Consider the following 22,314-nt stretch of genomic DNA (forward strand, 5'->3'; position numbering starts at 1 on the left):
TCTTTCTTTCTCATTACAATCCTTCCTCTATCCACTCCACCACCTTTTAGACTTACACTTCTTTCTTAGATAGATAGATAGATAGATAGGTAGACAGACAGACATACAGATAGATAGATAGATAGATAGATGGATAGATAGATAGATAGATAGATAGATAGACAGACAGACAGACAGACAGACAGACAGATATAGACACAGATAGATAGACAGACAGACAGACAGACAGACAGACAGACAGACAGATAGATAGATAGATAGATAGATAGATAGATAGATAGATAGACAGATAGATAGACAGATAAATAGACAGATAGATGGATTATTCAAAATAACATTTTTCTTTTTCTTCGGACGGTCTGTTTCTGTTATCTGCAGACGATATTAATTTCAATGAGCAACAGATTTGAAACTCGCAGGGAAACATCTCAGTCTGACAGATGAGCTGCCATTGATCGTGTTGCAGCTGTAGAGGGCGCTGTGATCAGACGGTATTCAGACCATAAGAAGAACTTCTGTGTGTGTCCTATACTCCTCTTCAGCATCAGTCAGTTCTTATGACCATCCTTCCTCAGTATATCATGCACGTGGTCATCTATGTCATGCACCGTGTCAAAGCTGATTTGCTGTGTGCCTGTTGTGTTGTGTGTGAGAGGAGCAGTGTTGTTGTGTGAAGTGGGAGGGTCAGTGCTGCTGATGATGTCAGTGCTGAGGGTTCAGCTGGACTGAATAACTGACTGACCGCTGGATCTGATCTGCCGGATCACTACCGGAGCCCGCGTTTCCAGTGCGAGGTAAAACTCTTTCTCCTGTTTTCCAGTCTTACGGGTCGATGTTTGTAAAATGTGACTGTGTTTTAGTTACAGTAACTCTCTCTCTCTCTCACTCGCTGGCTCTTTTCTTTCCTCGTGACTCAATAGATGCGCTGTAACGCGGTTCTTATAACTTTTGAACAACTTTTAAGTGAACGAAAGTGAATCAGTTCAAAACGAGTAGATCTTATGTTTGAGTGTGTGAATCTGATGTGTGATACAGTGCAGTGATCATCTAAATATTATGAATATCACAACTGAAAACTACATAAGTTCATTTTGTACGATTCAGCTCCATTAAAGTTAAAAATGTACGTATAATGTAAATGCTTTAGCCTATATATTTACACATACATAGGCTACTTGCATTTACGGGGACTCTCCAGAGGGGCAATGGTTTTTATACTGTACAAACTGTATTTTTAGCGCGCTACACCTTAATCTACCCCTTACAGAAAACTACTGGCAATTTTTGAATTTCATAAAACACCGTTTTGTATGTTTTTAAGGCCTTTTGTTTTACGGGGACACAGGAAGTGTCCTCATAAACCATGTTTTCATTGTAGTACCAATGTCAAATATACATATTTGTGTCCTCATAAATCATATATACCAGTACACACACACACACACACACACACATACACACTCAAATCACACACACACACACACACACATACACACTCAAATTATTTCTAACTTCTTAAATGCAATCAAACTAATGTTGATTTCTCTCTCAGGAAGTGTTGAGTGTGGAATATTCTGGTCACTCTGAAATATCAGCCACAGCTGTCGAGTCCATCAGAAGAGGCACATTTAGAGAAACCCATCCGTCTGAACATGAGGAGCATCATATGTTTCATAGGTGTTTTTCTGTGTCTGAGAACCACAGCTTCAGGTAAGAGGACCATTAATTCGCTTGGACGCCAACATACAGTAAATGTGCTGACCTTTCAGTTGATAGCAAATAATCTGTGCATTTACTAAGAGATTGTTCAGAAAGAATACGCTTTTCTCAGTAAATTTAAGAGCAACTGCATTGGAGTTGTTACATTAAAGAGTTACTTCTGCCTATAATAATGTGTATTGTTGGTATAAATGAATGTATTTAGGTGATGTTTAATAATAATTTTGCCTGTTAATTTGGATGTTACTACTGTATTTCTTTAGTGTGTATGGATTATTTGACAGTGAAAGATATCTGAATTTAATTATGAAAATTATATGCTAGGCTGTCTCCTTCACATTAAGGAGAAATTGAGAGTATTGGTGATTTAATGTAGGCCAAAATATGTTGTCAACTGTGTGACAGATTTTTGTGAAAACAAATAGCCATTAGTTCTACCTTACCTTTATATTTTGGCCTATAGTTTAAAGATCAGATTTTTCAAACGAAATATAAGATGCTCATTGGGAAGGATAGATTCTTGATCTTCCTGTTTACTGAAAAGCCTTTGACGCATTGAGATTGAGTCAATCTGTTCGCTTTGTTCTTATTCAAGCACCACATGTGTTTTTGTTTTGGTCACTGACGTCTTGATGTCTGGGAATAAACACGAGATCCTGTTAGTGAGAAGACATGAAGGCTTTAGACACACGATCATCTGATTTCTCCTGCGTGTTTGAATGATAGCGACATTATTTGTACTTCGGCTTCCAGTGTTTTACCTTATGCCAGTGATTTGCTTTGCTTGTACTTTCACTTTGCATTTTACTGGAAATACTAACTCTGCTCAGAAGTTTCTCATGCTTTTCTCACTCCTGAGAGGGTCAGTCGGTTTGTCCGTCATCAGAAAGGAAGACAGCGGCTGTTTAATGTTTTTTAGGCGCAGGACAGAGCCTGAGATTGCTTGTGTAATCCACAGAAAAGCAGTGTATCTGACATCCTCAGGAAGAGGAACATGCAGGAGCCGTTATGTAACTACCTGATATTCGCGCCGCAGCACCATCATTACCGCACCGCATAGACAGCCTGAGACAGAGAGACATACGGTTCCTCAGTGAATAAGCACAATGATGGTAACAGGAAAAAAATCCCCATGTTAAATATGGCGTGTAGTGTTTAAATGAGGCACTTCCGCCCGCTGAAGGACCGCCGGCTGGTCTGGGTGGCAGTGAGACCCGGTGACGCGACCGCATGGAGACCGATTTCTATCTCGCACTCCCAATAAACAATCTGTTTTTTTCCTTTTCTGACTGCAAGCTTTTTTTCTCATTCTTGCTTTTTTGAGTTCTGGTCATTCTATTTTGGCTGAGATTTGCTGGATAAATTGAATTTGTATCTCTATATATCGAATGTTCTGATGACATTCAATGAAAAAAGAAAGTCTATGAAAGACAATGAAAACTAACATTGATTTTATAAAAAAATACACTACCGTTCAAAAGTTAAGATGATTTTGAAAGAAGTACAGTGAAATTTGAAAGTAAAACAGTGAAATATTATTACAATTTAAAATAGCTGTTTTCTATGTGAATACACAGTAAAATGTAATTTATCCTATGATCAAAGCTGAATTTTTAGCATCATTACTCCAGTTTTTAGTGTCACATGATCCTTCAGAAATCATTCTAATGTGCTAATTTGCTGCTCAAGAAACATTTGTGTCCCTGGACCACAAAACCAGCCATAAGGGTCTATTTTTGGTAATTGATATTTTAGCTGAATAAACAAGCTTCTCATTGATGTATGGTTTGTTAGGATATGACAATATTTGGCCGAGTTACAGCTATTTGAGAATCTGAGGGTGCAAAAAAATCTAAATATTGAGAAAATTTTTATTTTTTATTTTTTTTTACAGAAGAATAGAAAGTTCTACAGAACAGTATTAATTTGAAACAGATATCTTTTGTAACATTATTAATGTCGTTTCTGACACTTTTGATTAATTCTTTTTTTTGTGTTTTTGATGTTTTAGATGAGTTTATAATTTTTTTATTGTTTTTTGGTTTGTTAGGATATTTGGATGTTTTGCAGATTTTTGGGTATTTGAGGGTGCAAAAAATCTAAATATTGAGAAAAATTGCCTTTAAAGTTTGTCCAAATGAAGTTCGTTCTTAGCAAAAAAATAGGTTTTGATGTATTTACAGATGGAAATTTTACTTCTTTACTTAATATCCTAATGATTTTTGGCATAAAAGGAAATCAATAATTTTGACCCATACAATGTATTTTTGGTTATTGCTACAAATATGGCCCTGTGACTGGTTTTGTGGTTCAGGGTCACATTCATTATTATCAATGTTGAAAACAGTTGTGCTGGTAAGCATTTTTTGTGCAAATCATGATATATTTTATTTTTCAGGATTTACACATGAATAAAAATACTTCCAAGATCAAATCTTTTGTAACATTATAAATGTCTTTCTTGTCACTTTTCATCAATTTAATGCATTTTTCCTGAATAAAAGCATGAATTTGTCGTTCAGGAATGTGGGTTCAATTAGCACGTTTTTATACAAAAACTGGAACGTGGAAGTGTGTGGAAGCCATTGGGAAGTTTCTGCTGTAGTGTGATTTCCCTTGATGTGAAGTGTGAACAAGAAGATCTTATTAAGAGAAGACAAAACATCAAAGAAACACTCACACAATCCTCAAATTAAGCCTTACACACGTCTTCAAGTATTCCCTATGAAACTGGAATGAGCTCTGAACATCTGCTGTGCTCCTGTTCTCCACATATCCGTCCTGATTTTTTCTCTCTCAGACTTTAAACTCTACAGATTGATCTGTTCTTGACTCCTCACATCTGAAGAGTGTAAGTTGTGTGCCATTATCATTAATACATTGAATTATTACATAATGAATGTTTCCCAAACTCTCCCTGTTGTCCACTGGTTGGACAAACAGAGCTGCTCAAACAAACAGAGATACTTTTTGTGAATTAGTGTTTTCTTAACTTTAGAGGGTTTGACACAATCCCTGACAAAATCTGCAGACTGTAGTTTGCAGTGATTTTGTGGGAAAGTTTCAGATTAATATGTAAGAAATGTGTTACTGGGAGACACTATTGGTAGGACACTGTTGTTATTGTTAACTAAACTGTTAAAAAAAGCAAAAAAAAAGCAAAAAAAAGCAAAACCTTATAAATGTAAAAAAATGATAAATGCTTCTTTAGCAACTAACTGAAATATAAGGTTAAGCTGAAATACTAAAATTACTAGTACTTAAACCAAATTAAATATAAATTAAAGCAAAATAGATATATTTAATGAAAATGATGAAAGCACATGACAATTTTTTTTTTTTTTTTTTACAGAAGAATAGAAAGTTCTACAGAACAGTATTAATTTGAAACAGATATCTTTTAACATTATAAATGTCTTTACTGACACTTTTGATTAATTCTGTCAGGACCACTAACGTCAAAGATGATTAAAATTTAGCATACAGTATAGATTGGCGGAATGGATAAGAGCAGGGAGAGCAGCGATAACCCTCTATAGGGTAAACAGAGCAGAACCAACATAAATGTATTGCAGATAGCATTAATGTTCAATAATTTATTGTACACATTTTAGAAATTAGTCTGATTCAAAATAGAATCAGAAGGCAAGGAGGAGCTGGGGATGGAGGAGGGTAATTAGCTATTGAGCAAAATGGAATACTTAAGGGAACTTCTATATGAATGCTAAGATGGGCGTCATATTTCTATAGGTAGATGTAGAGTCAGCTGATGCAAGTTTTACTAACGTGACCTGCCAGAACTAACACTACACATGATTTGTTCGAGCCCTTAATAAATAAAAGTATCAATTTCTTAAAACAACAACAAAAACATTGTAATCTGTGACTCTTCATCTCTTATCACGGCTGTAAGCTTTAAAGTGCTATAAATAAACTCTGGACTAGAACACAGAAGACACTTTGTGGGTGGCTGTCGCTCCACTCCCAGTGTCTCTGTGATTGTCTGTGTCTCTGTCTGTCCCGAGTTCTTCAGGACGCGTCCTGTCTCTAGAGCGTCAGGTCCCTCGAGCCGGCCAGTCATAGACTGACTGATGAATGGCTCATTAGCATCAGACAGAGATAAACTACAACTCGCTGAAACCCAGAGCTGCCATTCTGCCAGCGGCCACCCCGCCGTCACTGATAAGAGCTGCGTTATGAGCGCTTATCACAGCTGTCTGACCAACACACTGATCTAGAATCAGCTGCTAAACTTCACCAAAGTAAACGGGCCATGAACCTCTGTATTCAATCCATGAACCTCTGGATTCAATCAAAAGTGAAAATTCAATCATCCTCTATTCCTCCTCAACAGAAACACAAAAGTAAAAATTCTGAAGAATTTTTGGTAGCACTTTACTAAAAGGTTCCATTTGTTTACTATATTTAATGCATTAACTAAAATTAATTAACAATGTATAATACATTGTTACTGTGTTTATTAATCTTTGTTAACATTAGTTAATAAAACTACAGCTGTTGTTAGTCCATGTTAGCTCAGGTCCATTAAAAAGCATTAATAGATACAACATTTGATTTTAATAATGTATTAGTAAATATTGGAATCAGTATTAACTAAGACTGTCACAGTTATGGAATTCTGTTCTCACTTAGTTTCCTTATTTGTCCATGTTCCTGTTCTTGTTTAGTTAATTAATTAGCCCCACACCTGTTTCTGTTTCCCTCTGATTACGTTCTCTATTTATAGTCTGTGTTCCCCAGTATTCCTTTGTCTGCTATTGAGTTTGCTGAGGTATTATACCCCGATTTGGAGTTGTGTTTGGATGTGCCCTTTTTCTCCTATGGATCATTAAAATAACTATTTTTGATATCTCCTTCGTTGAGCGTTTACTTAACACACCAGCACGTGTTACAGACTGATGAATCCTTTAGTATTTTTCATTGTTAGTTTGTGTTAACGAAGGTAGTTAACTAATGTTAACTAATGAAACCTTATTGTAAAGCATTACCATTGCCTGAAAATTGCCAAAAAGGCACCTTGAAATTAGTTTGTATATGCACTAAATTTGTTTGTTTGAGAGACAGATTGGAAATAAAATAAATTTTCACTGAAAATGATGATTCCTTTAAAGAGAATTCAACCAAAAACCACCCAAAAATCATTTACTCTCCCTCATGTCACTCCGTCAACTTATATGAGTTTATTTCTTATGCTGAATGCAAAAGAAGATTTTTTGAAGAACATGGGTAACCAAACAGGTATCGGTAGCCATTGACTTCTATAGTATATTTCCATAAACACTCTAAAGTTAATGCATTTAATATAAAAGTAAATTAGAATTCATTTTCATTTATTTGCAGTTAACATGCAATCGCATGTCTGAAAACATTACATTCAGTTCATACTTAAATATTCATGTAACTCTTTTTCACAATGGAATGCATCTTAACATCTCAACAGACTGAATAACAAGTTGTAATCTAAAGATGATCTGATATCATCGTGCTGTGCTTATTAAACTTTTTCTTACAGAAGGACCAAAACACACACGCATTTTTCACATTCGCTGCTAATTATCTTATCATTTACTGCCAAGATGGCTGGAGGTGATGCTAACGGTACAGTGACGCGACCAGTAAGCTGGTCCATGAATCTGAGTCAGGTCAGAGTCATTAGCACTTCTGCAGGAGTGCTGGAGGGAGATGTCTGCTCTCTGCCGATGCTTTGGGAAGCATATGTTGTGTGAAGCTACATCAGATTTGAGTGATTAGAAGCCCCTCCTGTGCACTGAGACCCCGGTCGCTTCCATCTGCTTAGAGGAACCAGCTAACAGCCTCCACTAAATGAGTCTTTCCTCCCCGAGTCACCACGCTAATTATGGCAGAGAAGATAGATTGGCTCTCTATGAGGTGCATCAGAAATATCTCATTATTTGCTTATTTATGTGCGTGTCATTTGCATGATGTTAGCGTGGAAAACAGCCGCTAGAAACCTTGTGATAAATGTGTTTTGTGTTCATCTAATATCTTTTTGCCGAGAACCTGAATAAGAGAAACCATGAAACTTGCTTTCGAAAAGAAAATTGCAAGCAAATGCAGTAAAATCTGCAAGCAATTACAAGTATTTAAATAGCATTCAGAGAGGGCTGAGGCAGCTTTTATTTTTCAAGAGAGGAAGAAAGCACGTGTCATGCTGCTATTGTGCTGCAGCCGCACTGAGAAAATATGACTAACTAGAAAAGAAACGGCTCGCTTGTCTGTGTCAAGAAAACAACTTTCTTGACACAGATTTTGCCTGGAAGTTTAAAATACTTTGAAGGTTCGTTTGAAGTTAGAAGGTCTGTCGTTTGAATACTTGAGCAGGCTGAAAAGAGTCTTGAAGTCTGAAGGTTGTTTAGGCCCTTGGACAGTTTGAAGACAGATTTCAGGTTTGAGGTGGCAATCTGAAGAAAAAATCCTTTAAATCAACAGAAAGCAGTGAGGAGAAGCAGTTTGGCAAAAAAAAAACATCAGATCATGTTGTCAAACTTCAACGTAGTTCTGTATTTATATCAAACATGGCCATTTTGAGATCACTTGGGATCCTTCTAGAAGGATATAGAAATTTATATTCAGGATGTTTGAAAAACATTTGTGTATTTGATGCATTTTTTTTGATATTTAAACACACACACACACACACACACAACACACACACACACACACACACACACACACACACACACACACACACATAATTAGGAATAATATATAACATGTTAAGGTAATAAAGTATTAAAGTGTGATATACTGTACAGTTAATCATTTCACTAAAATTGATTAACTGTATCATTTTGACAAAAAAAAAGACTGTGTAAACTATATAGACTCTATAATCAACTAAGTAATTTTGTAAAACAGAAATTACACAGTGTATGAGTAGATACTACAAATGAATTTGTACTTACTTTAAAACAATTAAAAATGGATGTAATACATTCACCATGTTTTCACTATCATATGACCTACCTCATGGGATAGTAAAGTGTCCATTGAAAGTAGTCTGGTTTTGTCCGTCTGCTGTTTTTCAGATACTATGAATTTGGACGTACCATTGGCATACTGTACCATTTTTCGCATACTATATAGTAGAGAAGGATTTGATTTCAGGCGCAAGGCTAATCTTGTCACAATTTCAAAATTTAGATTAATTCAGAAAATCATTAAATATTTTAGTTTTCCTGCCATGAAACATATTTACAGATATCTTAATAATTTAATTTAATTTAATTTAATGAAAAACAATTATTTTTATGTATATTAAAATAGAACTAATTTAATGCATATTTATATATGATTCACTGATCACATGTAAACATGTATTTTCATTGTAATACAATGCTGTTATTTATTTATTTTTAGCACCCAGTAAAAGATACCAGACTAATACTAATATTTACAGTATGAGGTTATTTCTATATATTTATTTACTACTTGTATAAAATGTATACACTTTATTTATCTTATTTCTATCCAAAATGTACAAAACAAAACAGTGGATATGAAAAGTAATTCTGAAGTCTCTGCAACACTGTAGTACTGTAAGTCAATGTAGTCCTCTTGAATGCATGTACTGTATTCTTTGAAATGTTTAAATACTTCCATGTGCACTCTTTTAGAAATGTAGATATTTGCGTATGATTTATAAGTTCAACATCCTTTCAGACAATGTCATTAGAGTTAGCCATTAGTCATTAGTCTTTGTAGACTATCCGCTAACACTTTATTTTGATGCTCTCTCAATGCTCTCTAACATACTGTGAAGCTGCTTTAATTCATCACCCCATGATTGTTTATGATGTAAAATAGCTATATAAGTGTGTGTATATAAACATATTTGACAGGCTAAAATGACTCTGGCACTGCCATCCTCCTCTAGTTTGAGTTCAGCGTGTTCACAATCTGCCCTACACTCAGTTTGTTAATCTGTTTATTTCCGACGCGATGAGATGGCCGACAGTCGGCTCCCGGAGGCTTAAACAGACCTATACAAAGACAAGCTGTCTCCACGAGTCCCAGCCACGGCGTCCTGGGTGAAGCGGTTCCTCTGCGGGCCTCTGACCGTCAAGGCAAACACGTCCACGATGACCCGTGCTGCCGATGATACGCAGGTGAATCTGGGGGGATTGGTGATGTGGCGGGGCAGGCGCAGGGGTTAGAGGCCAGGGGACACCGCAGGGCTCTGTGCGCCACTGATAAGAGTTTGTTTGTCTTCCTGTGGATGGTTAGGCCTCAGTCTGCAGCCGAGGAAACGCTGGGACAATAGGTGTGCAGAGCAGCCTGTGACCTCCCTTTCTCCCGCTCTTCCTCTCCCTGTCTCTCCCCCCATCCCCACCTTACCGTTTCTCTTCCGTCCTCGCCTGCAAAACACTAGTCTCGCGTAGCCAGACCTTCAGACTGACGGCTAAAGGTCTGGAAGGTTTCATTGGCCAAGGCCCTCCCATGAGGCCATTTGACCGACATGTCAAACAACCAATCATAGTTCATTTCGTTCAGCGTCATGTTTCGGGGCGTGGAAATTTCGCCACAATAACAGGCTGGTGTTGAAAACTCTTGGATGTTTTTTAAATATTTTATGCCGCGAACTTTAAATATTTTACATAGTTTTGAATATCCAGCATTTAGTTGATCCTGATAAGTGCTTGTCGTCACAATTGTAAACACGACGGCTGTCTTCTTTCGTGAGGGGGTTTGGCGTCACTGCATTGTTCCAGGCGGAACGTTAAAAAAAGTGACACACACGTCTCCCGGAAAGCCTGTAGAATTCAACCAATCCGATGACGACTTCGAAACTCCTGAAGTACTTTTATAATTTAGTGAAATATTAACTGAAATTAAATATAAAAATAATTTTAAAAATCTAATTTTATTTCAGCTACTTGCCAAATCAACATTTCTCATTTTTGTTTAAGCACTAAAAAACTAAAACTAAATAAACTAAAACTTAATAAAACTGTATATACATAAAAAAGACAGAAACACACAACAAATTCATTTTATTTAATCTAGATAGCATCTTAAATAATTAGACCTAAATAAAAATGTAATAAAAAATAAAATAAAAATGACAAACACACGCACACAAGTATTTTATTTTGGGTAGTTGGCAAGGCAATATTTCTCATTTTGTTTGGTTTAGATTTAAGTGCTAAAATAAATAAAACTAAATAAACTAAAATCAAAAACTAGATATTATGTAGACATACTTAAAATGACAAAAACACAACAAATGTATTTTATTTAAGTGAATCCAAGGCAAAATTTCTCATTTTCATTTAGATTAAGCATTAAAATAAAAAAATAAAACTAAAACAAAATATAAAAACTAAAAATTCATGAATGAATGAATGAATGAATGAATCAATGAATGCATACATAAAAATCATTTTTGTTTAGTTGAAACTTAAGTACATAAAATAAATAAAATAAACAATAAAACAATCCAAAAACTAATGAAATATAAACACACAACACAATTACTAAAACTTTACTTAAAATATAATTTTAATATTAAATATTTAACTACAATATACAAGTATAAATTATAAAATGATACAATTTTAAAGCATATTGATAATAAATGATACTAAAATAACACTGTTCAACTTAACTACTTCCTGTTAATTGCCCTAAATGCAGTGATTCAGAGTCAATAGTGTAGACTGACTTTCTGTTTCTGAACGAACTGTTTGCCTGACAAAGGAACAAGAGATCACCTCTTATTCACACATGCGGTTCGTTTAGCTCCAGATCTGCCTAAAATTTGTTCATTTTTAGAAAAACTATGAGCTCTGTTGTCTGAGTAAATAAACTGCAAACTGCTTGAATCTGCTGAGGAAACCAATCAAGAGGGTGAAATACACTTCCTGTAGATCTATTTTTGTACTGGAAATGCCAGTGAAGGTGTTTTCCACAAAATCCGTAGCATGTTTTCTGTTTCACCATAACCTTAACTGAACTCGATAGTGTGGTGCTATCACACATAACTCTGTTCGCGTCACTGCAGCTTCTCAGACGGTCCTCCCAGTCTTTTATTATGTTCTTGACAGGAAACAGACAGGTTTAGTGTTAAAGGAGTTATTCAGAAGACGGAAACTGGCCGCAGGTTAAAGAGGATTCTGGCGCCTTTGACCTGCCACAGGACTCAGAGCCGGACATGAGCGTTTCCAGGATGCCAGTTCATCACTCTTTCTTAAAAAAACATCAGCTTTATCTGAGATGCTTTTGCAGTGATTCAGTGCTTTCGTACAATGTCTGCTGTTCTTATGACTTTTAAAAACAAGAAACTGTTATGTGAGGAATAGTTGACACAGACTTGAGCAAGATCAGCTTTAAAATTCCCTGTAAGTCATCGATTTTGTTGCTCTGTGATTTGAAGGTGAAGTGTGTCATTTATTTGCCATGAGCAGCAGTAGATGGAATTGTAAAGTAGTGTTCTCAAATTTTCCCCCAAATTTCCCAACTCCTCAAATGCGAGTCATCAAATCTACTCTATATGACCGGATGAAATCAATCCCATAGAAGTACATTTGAAATCTGCCACCATCAAGTTAATGAATTACTCATAGCAGGGCTTCCCTTTTTTTGTTTTTGAACCAATAGCTCCTTTCATGACCCAAGATGTTTAAGACCCGCCAGTCAGAGAAGTTGGTATTACCATATGGGAATTTCCTAGACATATATTTAGATTATCATATGTTTTACTAACAGGGTGATAAATCAATATTTATAAAAAAAAGTTCTCTCTTTAAGTATTTACTCTTTTTAATCTTTTTACTCTTTTAGTATTTTTTCGATAGGGATGCACCAATACCACTTTTTCCTGAACTAGTCCGATACCGATACTTTTATTTTTGGTACTTGCTAATACCGATGCCTGTACTTTCATTGCATTTGTAATTTTTTAAATATTAGGTACAGAAACCAATTGGGTGCAGAAAAAAATATGAATGATGTTAGCTGGCTTCATTTAGCAAACAGATATTTCCTTATTTTCACACTTATTTATGCCCCTTAAAATGTATTGTACAAGCTTTTGTTAGTTTCACTGTTTTATTTCTCTACTCTCGTGTTTCATCTTTAATTTTCCTGTAATAATGCAGGGAAAGGAAACGACTCGTAATAAATAAATGTATACAATCTATAAATATACATACATCTTTTTAATGAACTAGTCCGATACCGATACTTTAATTTTTGGTACTTGCCGATACTGATACCTTTACTTTCATTGCATTTGTAATTTACAGAAACAAACAAACAAACAAACAAGAAGACAAAAAAACAAAACAAAAAAAAAACATCTAAATTATGAATCATGTTAGCTGGCTTCATTAAGCAAACAGATATTTCTTTTTGTTATTTTCACACTTAATTATGCTTATTAAAATGTGTTGTACAAGCTTTAGTTACTTTCATAGTTAATTTTATATAGGACACAAGCCTATAGGAGTGTGGTTTTGGGCCTGATATCTATACCAGTATCGGTATCGGTGCATCCCTAATTTTTGATATTTAGCCTTCATCTACAAAATCCCTAGATCTAAAGATTAACAGAAATTCAAAGTTCTTTACTACAACCCACCAAAATAAATTAAATTGTGTCAGAAATATATTACTTATAATAATAACAGTATAATAATACAATTTACTATATGGAATATTACATCTATTATTATTATTTTAAGAAATATCATACAATGAATATTTTTTTATCCATGTTTTAATTTATACATCATTTAAGTTCTGTTGTGCAACATCTTATTTAACAGAAAGTAAAAATGCTAAATAATTATGTTTTATTTCGATTACATTTTAAAGATTGCCTAAAAAGTTTTATGAACTCATTTCATTAGAGACCCTTTTTGATTTATTGTTTCAAAGTAGCTTTACAGTGATAAACAAGAAAATAGTGGCACAGCTTATTCTGTGGAGATTATTCTAGTTCTGTTTACATTAATTCTCAAGATCTAACAAACATTAAGAAACAGTAAGAAATGAATACTGTGATAAATAATGATATTTTATGATACAGAAAACATACTGTGCTGTTATTTTTGTCCATATGGCCCAGTACCGGCATTGTATCCTGTGGCCAGCAATTTCCCATCTTCACCTGACTTGAGGAAATAAATGATTGTGGGTTCTCAGTATGATGGTGCTCTTCACTGATGTCTGGACAAGCATCCTGACAGATGCTTTGATTGATTTGAAGCTTTTCCCAAAAATTTAAAACGTGAAGCATTCATTGGAAACTAATGAGTGTGTTTGAACGCCGCGTGACCTTCTCACCGCTTATAATTCTGGAAATGAAACTCATCTGTTGGTGCCTTGCTGCGCGTGTTTTTCAGTCTGAAGTGATTCCTCTGCAAGCCGCTCTGATATTCGCCCAGTTCGGCTGAGACACACGCTTGTGTTTGTTGCTTCAGATGAAAGCCTGAGGGTCAAAATGTAAAATGAAGCCTCTCTCTCTTGCACATACGGGGCAGGGGGGGGAAAATAACAAACGAGCTGCCGTGAAAGCGCTGTGATGGATGGCAGGGCATTATTTGTGTCTTGGCTCAGAGTAATTGGCCCCCGATTGGATGTCCGCAGACTTAAACATTCGGTTGCATGGGAAAGAGCCATAGATGAAATGAGATAAAGCTGCGGCTTATAGCTCATTTAACACAGAAGCGCTTAGTGAAAGCTTTGGCATTTCCGGGTCATCTCTGCGGGTCAGCATTTACGTCCCATGAGTCTGACTGATGTATGTAAGGCTGCCGGGAGAAATAATTCATCTGCTGCTCATCATTATGAACGACAGCGCTGGCAGTCTCTCTGACATCCCATCAGAACAATATAATGAAGATGTATGAAGAGAAAATGTTGTGGTCTGTGTTTCGTTAGCAGATTTTTTCTGCTAAAAGCTAGTATTCTTTGATAAGCATGTGATTTTATATGGCATAAATTAAAGGGATAGTTCACCCAAAAAATGTAGTTCTGTCATCATTTACTCACCCTCATGTGTTCCAAACTTGTATGAGTTTTTTTCTTGTGTTGGGCACAAAAGAAGATATTTTGATGAAGAATGATGAGCAATCAGTTGACGGCAGCCATTGACTTCCACAGTGTGGGATAAAAGTACTATGGGAGTCAATGGTTATCGTCTGCTTTTTAGTTACCAATATTCTTTAGAATATCTTCTTTTGTGTTCGACAGAAGAAAGAAACTCATACAGGTTTGTAACTACATGAGGGTGAGTACATGATGGGTGTCTTTCTAAGAATATGCAAACAGAATTATGGTAATAAGACGATAAGTCATAAAACAAGCAGCAGTGGCACCAAATACACATATATACAAAATACATTCTATGTCAAATCAGTCGTGAGGGCAGTAAGCAGGTTCATGTGTTTGTTTTGAGTATGTTTAGATATTTTTACTGGAAATCAAGACAAAGATGCTCATTAAGAATATGCAGTGTATTTACAGCGTTTCTCCATTCTTTGATAAGCCTCGACTTGCTAAGACAAAGCCTGGACTGCCATCACCATCAGCTTGACGTCTAAACATAGCATTTCCTGTTGTCCTTACAGTTGTTGTAGCTTTCTGTATTTCCTTCCACTCTGTCTGTCCTTTGTGAACGAGCTGAAAGTGTCTGCAGTGTTTTGTTTACCTGGAGCACTAGATACAGATATACACTACTGTTCAAATGTTTGGGATTGGTTTGATTTTTTTAACGTTTTTGAAAGAAGTCTCTTCTGCTCTTATTTGACCAAAAATACAGTAAAAATTGTGAAATATTATTATAATTCAAAATAGCTGTTTCCAATGTGGATATATTTTAAAATGTAATTTATTGATGTGATCAAAGCTGCATTTTCAGCATCATCACTCCAGTGTCACATGGTCCTTCAGAAATCATTCTGATTTGCTGCTGAACAAGCATTTATGATTATTACTATAAATCCACGTAAACTTTTATCTCAATATTTTAAGCATCAGAGTACAACAGGAATCATGTAATGGAGTCATTTACTGGAGTCAAAATCATCAGATTTACCTCATTTGTCATCCTTCTATCAAATGGTGAGAGCCATGACTGCAGTAGAGCAAGACGATAGCCATGTACTGTGTGTCTGGTTTACAGCCCATGATATTAATGCTGATCTGAGATCAGGAGATGGCTCTGATGCTTCAGAACTGTCTGCTGCTAGCATGAGCCCGATTGGGCCTGATTCAGTTCTGCTGCTCAAGAAGTGATACCTGACCTGTGTCTTCCAGAGGAAGTACGTGCTTTATTCTGGACATGATTTATGAGCTGCTGGCAGGATATTATTATTCTCTAGGGCTGCAGATGAAGAACATAAATGATTTCAATAGCAAACTGGCTTTATTCTTTATTCTCTAGATTCCAGTGCGATCTGTGAGCCGAAGGATGGTTCCCGAAAGCCGCAATGATTGGATCGTCCTGCAGGAAATGTCTCTGGGATGCTGGTCGAACTTTAACCAGCCAGGACGGGAAAGAAGTCCACATCCTCAAGCTGCTGTCATCCCCTGTAAGTCAGCTTGAGCAGTATTGTGCAGCTTCATCAATTTGTGCTTTGGTTCTATGAATATTTTTTCTTGTGTGTATATATATTGTATAAGAATATATTAAATGTTTAACTACATTTTAATTACATTTTAGGATCTCCATATGAAAACCATTTAATTTGTTAAAAAAAAAAAAAAGAAAAAAAAAAAAACCCAAACAACAACAAAAATCAAATAGTTTTTTTCCCGTTTAGATTTTTCTGGATTGCTTAATAGTGTGGATTCTACTTCAAAGGTTAATTTAAATTGTAGCAATCAAAAAGCATGTCTAATAATTGAAATAATAATGGTTTTACAATTTAACAGCAATTTAGTAATAGTTTAACAAGAATACATTTTTCAAAGGCCTTAAGAATTTTCCACATTTTGTTTTCAGTAATAACTTTTTTTATTCTATTTTAATGGTTTAATTAAATTTGAATTATTTAAACTTTAATAGGACCTTATGAAAGGTTTTATTAAAAAAAAAGTTGTCTGATTTAATTTTTCTGGATTTATGATTTAATACAAATTATGATTAAATGAACGCATAAAACATAAGCTATTCAATTGAACTTTTAAAATGTAATAAAGAAAATTAATCAATTCCTTTTATTTTTTGGTAAACAAAGTGCTGCACAACAAAAGGTAACTTTTAAAAATAAAATTCAAATTGGGACTTTTTTTTTCAAATTATTTATATATTTATAATTAAAGTGAAAGTGAAAGTGACGAAAGTGACGTGACATTCAGCCAAGTATGGTGACCCATACTCAGAATTAGTGCTCTGCATTTAACCCATCCGAAGTGCACACACACAGAGCAGTGAACACACACACACACTGTGAACACACACCCGGAGCAGTGGGCAGCCCTTTTTATGCTGCGGCGCCCGGGGCGCAGTTGGGGGTTCGATGCCTTGCTCAGGGCACCTAAGTCGTGGTATTGAAGGTGGAGAGAGAACTGTACATGCACTCCCCCCACCCACAATTCCTGCCGGCCCGGGACTCGAACTCACAACCCTTCGATTGGGAGTCCGACTCTCTAACCATTAGGCCACGACTCCCCAATTATTTTTAGAAGTATAATAATAATACAATAATAACAATGCTTCTGTACAATAATAATATATTTCTGTCACAATTTATTTTTTCATGTTAAACCACATTAAAAAAAAAAAAATTGGGTGAAGATCTTTGAGTTTCTAGTGTTGTTGGCTTACCAAGATAGTCTTGTTGGTGATCGAGAAGCTTTGTTGAAACACCAATAGACTGTAAAGTCATCATTTAATCATAGCTTGCGTAAGTCTACCAGCACAATGAGTACCAGATGACTTTCACTTCAGGATTTTCCCATGTTACAGTCGATCCAACTGATTTAAGCAGAAATGCGTCAGTTGGCTGGAGGTCCGTTTGGTTTCTCCACATGTGGTTGCGAAAGACCTACACAGACTGTTAGTGATGATGCAACACTCACCCATCCCAGCCAAAGCAGAGTGGGTTTGTGCATCAGCGTCAGGTTTTTTGTGCTTATTTACTCTTTAAAGGCACTCATGTCGATTAGATGATTAATTATCAGCATCTGGCAGCTTGAGAATAAATGCTTCACAGCGTGAGGATGCTGAGAGTGATTTTAGGATGATTACACTGGAGATGTGGATGTTTCTTCATCTGTGCTGGATGAGTGAATGAATCACAGGCCGTGAGAGCTGTGGAATGTCCCGTCCTTTCACTTCAGCATTGAATTCAACATGTTGTGTTTTTACATGGTTTGCAGGAGAAAGACAAACATCTCTTCTGTTCTGTAGTGCTGATTCGAGAAGCCATCTAAAGACTCATTTGGGTCCATTCGTTTTCCTCTAGAGGAATTTCGCAGAAAGACGGTTCAGAGCGCAGGAGAAGAGTGTCTGCCGCTTTTGTGTTTTCATTGATGAAAGCAGGCCGTTTTATGATAGAAAATGCTTGGTTCAAACATGCTGCATTACAGACCAGCTGATAATGAATCTGCAAACCAGCAAACGATAAAACTGACTGAAACAGGTTTATGATATAAAGTAGGCCAAACCTTGTGAAAAAGAAGTATGCTTATATTCATATATTAAAACTGTGCTCATACAGTACTTGTCAAATGTTTGGATTTCTAAAGGATCATGTGACACTGAAGACTGAAGTAATGATCCAAAAATAAATAATAAATTACATTTTAACATGTAGTCACATAGAGAACAGCTATTTTAAGTTGTAATAATATTTCACTTTCAATATATATATTTTTTTTTTTACTGTATTTATGAGTAAAAATGCAACCTTGGTGAACAGAAGAGACTTCTTTCAGAAAAATGTAAAAATCATAACGTAAAATAATTTTTTTTTTTTGTAAAACACTCCAATATTCTTGGTTTTATGTACAACTTTAAATAAATAAATAAATAAACAAACAAATTCCTTCCTTTAAAAAGTGCAATTTGTAATTTTATCAATTTAAGTTTTAAAGTACATTTTAAATAATTGTTTTATTAATATTTTGTCCTGCTTCAAAGAAGTATGCTTATTTTGATGTGTTGACTAGCATACTGAAGCACATGTAAAGTACTTGATTATACAGTACTGACAAGCATTTATGATTAACTAAAATATACTTTAAATTCATTTCTATTGAAACTTGTATGTAATGTATTTAAATATATTTGCAGTTACTTCTTTGTAATAATGAAATTGCAATTTAGTACATTTAAAATATATTTACTTTAAGTGTAATATGGAATAACCATATTTCAAGACAATAGAAGTATTTATGAAATTACATATAAAGATGTACTTAAGTCCTGTTTGGTTCAGCTAATTTCATTTTGTAAGTAAACTATAATACATTTTTATATAATTGCAATTAAAGATTCAGTTCACACTTATAAAGTATATTCTTTTAAAGTTTATTATTTCCATTACAAGAACTCTTTTTAAAACCATGCTAAAGTGTACATCTTTTTCACAAACACATATCAGCTTCTCTTTCCGCACTTTTCCTCTCTGGTCCTCTTTTTACAGGCAGATGCGTTTCATCAAAATAAACACAGTTTAATGTCCAAAATGTGTCACTACTGACATCATCGTCTTCAGTTTATAGGCCAACAATCATTTACTCTCCCTAATGTTCCTTTAAACCCATATGAGTTTCTTAGTAAAGTGTGACAGAATTGTCATTTTTGTATCCCATTAACTACTAACCCTTTAAAGCACAAATACTCAATTATTTTCTTATAATCATGCACAGAAACACACACACACACACACACACACACACACAGAAACAGGGGGCGGAGTGAAGCGGGTTGAGCTGCAGTGGGTGGAGCTTCAGGCTTCATTGATGTCACTGTCTGGCAGCGCTCCACTCACGCTGGCGGAGAGCCGAGTCTGGGATCCTGGAGCCGACCCGGGTCGAGAGCAGAGCCGAAGAATAACGGGAAGCTGTTATGCATCAGCAAAGCCCTGAAAAAAGTGCTCTTGAGAAAAAAAATGTGCAAAAGGAAAACAATTGTATCTTGAAAGTACAGGAACAAAAATAGCAGGGGCGAGTGATCAGGCACCGCGGTGGACATTGTTTGACCCAAACGGAGTGAGGGGGACAGCGATGGATTATGGGAGGTCTCCGTTTCTGTAAACACCATTGAGGATTGCTGCAAATTATTAACATGACTGGATTGTTTCCTTAAGCACGCAGTTTCCATATTAAATATAGAAAATGCGTCAGCAGATGCCAACACGAGACACGGAAATCAAAATAAAGCTGTTTGCAGTGAAAATGCACCTCACAACACAGATTCACAATCATGATTTATATGTGAGTCACACAGCGCACCAATTAACTATTATTAGAAATATACAGTGGTGTGAAAAAGTGTTTTTTTTTTCATATTTGTCACACTTGAATGATTTAGATCATCAAACAAATTTTAATATTACACGATAACCTGAGTAAATACAAAAAGATTTTTATAATAATTTTTTAATTTATTAAGAGAAAAAAGCTGTTCAAACCTGCCTGCCACTACATGAAAAAGTAATTGCCCCCTAATTCTTATAACTGGTTGTGCCACCCTTGGCAGCAACAACTGCAATCAAGCGTTTGCAATAACTGGCAATGAGTCTTTCATATCGCTGTGGAGGAATTTTGGCCCACTCTTCTTTGCAGAATTGTTTTAATTCAGCCACATTGGAGCATGAATGGACTGTTTAAGGTCATGCCACAGCATCTCAATCAGATTTAAGTCCGGACTTTGACTTGGCCTCTCCAGAACCTTAATTTTGTTTTTCTTGAGCCATTTGGAGGTGGGGTTGCTGGTGTGTTTGGGATCATTGTCTTGTTGCATAACCCAAGTGCGCTTGAGCTTGAGGCCACAAACGGTTGGCTGGACATTCTCCTTCAAGATTTTCTGATAAGAGTGCAGAATTCATGGTTCCATCAATTATGGCAAGTCGTCCAGGTCCTGAAGCTGCAAATCAGCCCCAGACAATCACACTACCACCACCATGTTTGACTGTTGGTATGATGTTCTTTTTATGAAATGCCGTGTTGCTTTTATGCCAGATGTAATGGGACACACCTTCCAAAAAGTTTAACTTTTGTCGCATTAGTCCACAGAATATTTGCCCAAAAGGCTTGGGGATAATCAAGATATTTTTTGGCAAATGTGAGACGAGTCTTTGTGTTCTTTTTGGTCAGCAATGCCTTTTGCCTTGGAACTCTCCCATGGATGCCGTTTTTGCCCAGTCTCTTTCTTAGTGAATCATGAACACTGTACAGGAACAAAATTTTGTTTTTGACAGTGACAATAAAGACATTAATCATGTTACAAAAGATTTATATTTCAAATAAATGCTGTTCTTTGAACATTCTAAAAATAAAATGTGTACATTTCCATGGCAGCACAGATGTTTTCAACACTGATAAAAATGAGAAATGTTTCTTTAGCAGCAAATCAGCTTATTAAAATGATTTCTGAAGGATCCTGTGACACCGAAGACTGGAGTAATGATGCTGAAAATTCAGCTTTGATCACGGCAGTTTAAGATATATTAACAGTTATTTTAAATTGTGATAATATTTCACAATTTTTACTGTATTTTTGAGCACGCAAATGCAGCCTTGGTGAGAGAAGAGACTTGTTTATGCATTTGTATTTAATATACATTAATACTGAGAAAACTAACAATAAATATATGCAAACAAGTATCTGTTTTTATCAAGTTGACACTGCATTTACTGTATTTACACCAGAGTACTTTTAGATGTTTAAAACCTAAAGAAACAAAGGTACAGCAGTCAATAGAATAACATAATCAATCTATTGTTGTTATTATTATTAATTATTATATAACTTTTTTGTGTTTGTAAATCCAGTAAATTGAAACTTTTTTTAAAATGAACTTTTTCACAGACCACCTAGCATCATCTAGCGACACCTGTCTAGGAGATGCAGTTGAGCTATTAAGAGTGATGGAGATCGTAATTGGTAATCATACGGGCATTTACCCAAACAAAGTGTGATTCTCACTCCTCTTCTGAAAGCCTTCAGATGCTCACACACACTGGTCTCTGATCAGCAGAGGAAATGAAAGATGCCTCTTACAGCCATTCTTTTGTATTTGCTTCTTTGTGCTCATGGATGTCTGACAACTCGCCTCCAGTGAGACTAATTAATGTTTGTCAATCTCACACTCACTGATGATTTTTCGCAGACACACTCCACATACAGTAGATAAAACCTGGCTAGGAAAAACCGGGATCTTCTGGGAGCATCTGAACAGAAATCTTGTGTTAGACTAAAGCGATCACTGCTTGCTTTATTCTGAAGAGACTTTAAAGCATTATACACATTTATAATGTTTAACACATTTCACAAAAGTGTCAATTCTCAAAGAATTTGTTTAGTTTTTGTTTTAATACACTGTATAATTCTGGTTAAAAAAGGTTAAATGGTTAAAATAACTGATAACAATGAAA

General features: G+C 35.6%; 1 long non-coding RNA gene across 1 annotated transcript in view; it reads left to right on the top strand.

Moving 5' to 3' along the window:
- Window positions 1–759: 759 nt before the first annotated feature.
- LOC122145109 overlaps window positions 760–22,314 on the top strand; it is a 30,010-nt gene continuing 8,455 nt past the window's right edge. The window contains exons 1-3 of the long non-coding RNA XR_006160141.1: window positions 760–794; window positions 1,553–1,710; window positions 16,151–16,298. This is a non-coding gene — a long non-coding RNA (uncharacterized LOC122145109). The remainder of the gene's footprint in view (window positions 795–1,552; window positions 1,711–16,150; window positions 16,299–22,314) is intronic.

This window comes from Cyprinus carpio, chromosome A5, assembly GCF_018340385.1.
Source record: "Cyprinus carpio isolate SPL01 chromosome A5, ASM1834038v1, whole genome shotgun sequence".
Lineage (NCBI taxonomy): Eukaryota > Metazoa > Chordata > Actinopteri > Cypriniformes > Cyprinidae > Cyprinus > Cyprinus carpio.